This window comes from Corvus brachyrhynchos, unplaced genomic scaffold (genome assembly GCF_000691975.1).
Source record: "Corvus brachyrhynchos isolate BGI_N302 unplaced genomic scaffold, ASM69197v1 scaffold44, whole genome shotgun sequence".
NCBI lineage: Eukaryota > Metazoa > Chordata > Aves > Passeriformes > Corvidae > Corvus > Corvus brachyrhynchos.
Genome location: NW_008238359.1, coordinates 706,082 through 709,538, shown reverse-complemented (window position 1 = coordinate 709,538; position 3,457 = coordinate 706,082). Strand labels below are relative to the sequence as shown.

Below are 3,457 nucleotides of genomic sequence, written 5' to 3'. Positions count from 1 at the left end.
GGGGGGGGACAGAGAGCCCCCCCCAGCAGATGGCAGCAGGACATTAGCTAGGGAGGGACCAACCCCATCCCCCATCCTGTCATGAACATCGCTTCCCGGAGACAGGGTGGATGTGGTATTCATGACTCAGTTCTTGACAGAGGAACCATCTTAAAGTTACATGAAAACCACATCTCATTTTCTTCACGTCTTGGTTCTTAGGCTACAGTCATGAGATGATTCGGTCAGAATGGCCAAGTCACAACCCTTTTGCAAGTACTGAATCTATACTTAACACAAGGAATGAATAAACAAGTAAAATAAAGAAACTTGAAATAAACTAAATTAGGGCAGCTGTAATTCCTACCAGCCCTTAACTGTTTTCTGCCTGCTGCTCTCTGCATTCCTTCTGCCATGGTTGGTTTATTCTGACTCAAAACCAAAGTGGCTCACATTCCTCCACACACCACATATGGCAGATGGAGCCCCCCTGCCCTTCCTGCGCTCCTAATTAGGAGAATTAATCTCTGTTTGCTCTCTCTCCTCCCCAAAAGTTTGCCCTTCCTGTTCAATGTTATATTTGAAAGGGGGCTTTAAATGCCTTATTGACTACATAAACCAGAACCAAATTATTGGCTGCTGGGGAGACAGTCCCTCTCCTTTCTACACCACTGTCTTCCCATCAGCCCCTCACTCATCCCACCTCCCCAGCTCATTCCTCGTCTCACCTTCTCAGGTGCATTAATTACACCAGTGTTGTACCCAAACTGGAGAGATCCAATGGCAGCAATGCAAACAGCATAGACAAGAGGCGCTGTGATTTTCTGTGGAAAGAGAGGGAACAATTATTTAGTTAATTTGGCTTTCTACACAACTTGAGTTTCTCTTCAGCATAAACAGCAGCTGCCGCTCATAGGTGCCATGTGCAAGGGCTCTGAGGGCAGGGAATGGGCTTTTATCCAGCAAGGGTGGGTGGGTACCAGTAGCATCCCTTGGATCCCCCTCCCAGGAAAGGGGGATGCAACTGTACAGCAGGGAAAGTTCTGTGACTACAAGTAGGAGGGCTTGTCGGGGCCACCCCTTTATTATCTCCTGACCTTCAGCAACTTTTCGCAGCTCATTAGTAATGAATACACTGGCTGCATTAGTGGCTGTTATTTTGGGTTGATCTGCTTTACAGAAGCTTTTGCTGATCTCTGGCATGTCATGAAAGAAGGGTCTAACTCTTTCCTGCGCCAGCTGACAAGTTCCCACAAATTGAGTCACCGATCTGCCCATGAGCTACACTGGCAGTCACTCATAACAGTTACAACACGCACTCTTCAGCGGCAACAGTGTTTTTCCCAGGCGAGAGCTTCCCAACCCTGCCCCAGGGCACCTGGCAGAGCAGCGTGCCTCAAGAGGTGGCAGCAGCTGCTACCAAGCTCCCCATCTATTTTTCTTTAAGCTGGGGCAATAGCTGGTATTTTAAATGATGTACACTGCCTGGAATTTCAGTGTACCTGAATCTCTATTTAAATAAAAAACTGCTGAGCCCTCAGAGCCATAGGGAAAGCCTGAAGGTCCAACCTCAGAAGCCCCACAGACCGAGAAATTTAAGTGTCAGCGAAAAGCATCTGACATTTTGTTCATTTTTAAAGCTCGTGGCATTTAAGCCAGCTCTGAGTGAGGGAGGTGTGGGGGAGCAGGTGACTCAGGAGTTGGCACTTAGGCAGCCAGTGCTTGAGTTGGCATAATTTGGAAAAATTGTGTTCCTTCCCATCTCAGGAGGTATGAAAGCTTTTCCAAAAATATCAACAGTTCCTTTTCCAAGACTTTCCTATTATTGTACTTAAGCCTGGCAGAGTAAACTACTTGTTGAGGCCTACTGTCACAGCTCTTCCAGTCTCTCACTTTCTAGCTCAGCTCCAGGAGTAGTGGTTCTCAAACTGCCCAAAGTTTTTGACAATAACCTTCTGTCAGTGCTCATGACACCTTCACCAATCTTTTCAAGGCAAGCACGTCTGTGCTTCTGGCCTGCACAACCCTCAGACACAACCAGTTCAGCCTGAATAAACAGAAATTGAGGAAATTACTCTCAGCCATGGTTTCCTGCATCTACATCATGTAAATGTCCTCCTGCCCCGGTCAGTGGTGGAGACAAAGTGGACAAGGAGCAGATGAGCACAGAGGTAGCATTCACACCTGAACACACCATAGGCAATCCAGGCATTCTCACAGGCACCCTGTGACCGCTCCCCTCTTTATCTCAAGGAAATTTGGCAGAGAACCACAAGGACACAGAACTTTCAAAGCATCTGGATGCCTGTAGAAATGCATTATAATATCTAAGCAGTTTTAGGACTCCAGGCCAGGCCATCTCTAGCCAGCAAGTATGGCAAAGCTGCAGGCAAACCCCAGCTCTCCACATGGTTTACACAAAAGCACCTTTCCCCCAGGACTCTGCTTTGTCATGGCTTGCAGTGATCTCAGCTGGCCTTTTTCTTCTGGGTGCTGCAGGGACCACAAGGTCCCTGCTTTGTGGGTACCCCTCACTGCGGTGGTACATAAATAAACTGTAAGGAGGTTAGTTGTTCTACCCTCTTTCCTACTTCTTCTCCTGGCTGTTGCTATTCATCTCCTACCCAGCCTCCCACCACCTAGACATCACAAGGCATGACCCATCCCCTCCAGTGAGCCAGACTGTGATCTAATGTATGGATCATTTGTTAATGCTGCAAGTGCCTCGCTTCCCGAAAGGCAAGCGGGCAGCTCGGAAATAGCACAGCTACACCCACTCTATCTAAAGGCTCAAGACTGAGGTCTGTACACCAGCACGGAATTCGAACCACCACCCCTCCCTCCGACCACAGGCATCGGCTGCATTCATTTCCCAGGAGATGCTCCTCACCAGCTCCCCTCCTTCACTGACTGCAACCCCAGAGTTGTACAACTTGTTGAGCCCGGCAGGAGCGGCCTCTCCGCGCTTCTCCGAGCGACCTTGACCAGACGCTCTCCCTTCCTCTGCCTCATCCTCTCACGCTGTCCTCATCACCCTCCCAACAACATGGCGATGAGAGCCCGGGCCTTCTCCAATTCTGGCTGCTCCCGTGTAATTCCCCGGCATCCCGCACCAGGTCCAGCTGGGTATTTGCTGTCTCCCTTAGCACATTCAAACACACGCAGCCATGAGCTCACTCCACTGCTGCACACCTCACTCGCAGCTGCAGATGAGCAGATGTCCCCTGCTCTCCATATGAGAAAGAGGGGAAGCCCATGCTCTGCCACCTTCTTCAAATTTAAAAATGCCTTTATAACTCATACCACCACCACCCAAAAAGTGCCTTTAAGAGCAATCCCCCTTTTAGCATCCTAAACCCTGGGACAAACCGAGTGCGGCGCCGCCAGCGAAACAAACCTCGTGATCAATACCCTACAGCACGGACAGCATCATGCGCATCATCAGGCCACGCGCACGAAACCAAATCGATCCAGCGAC

At 49.5% G+C, this 3,457-nt stretch overlaps 1 protein-coding gene across 1 annotated transcript in view; it reads right to left on the bottom strand.

Moving 5' to 3' along the window:
• LOC103616724 (solute carrier family 2, facilitated glucose transporter member 3) overlaps positions 1-821 on the bottom strand; it is an 8,018-nt gene extending 7,197 nt beyond the window's left edge. The window contains exon 1 of the mRNA XM_017735962.1: positions 708-821. The gene's annotated coding sequence lies outside the window, so the exon portion shown is untranslated. The remainder of the gene's footprint in view (positions 1-707) is intronic.
• Positions 822-3,457: the final 2,636 nt, after the last annotated feature.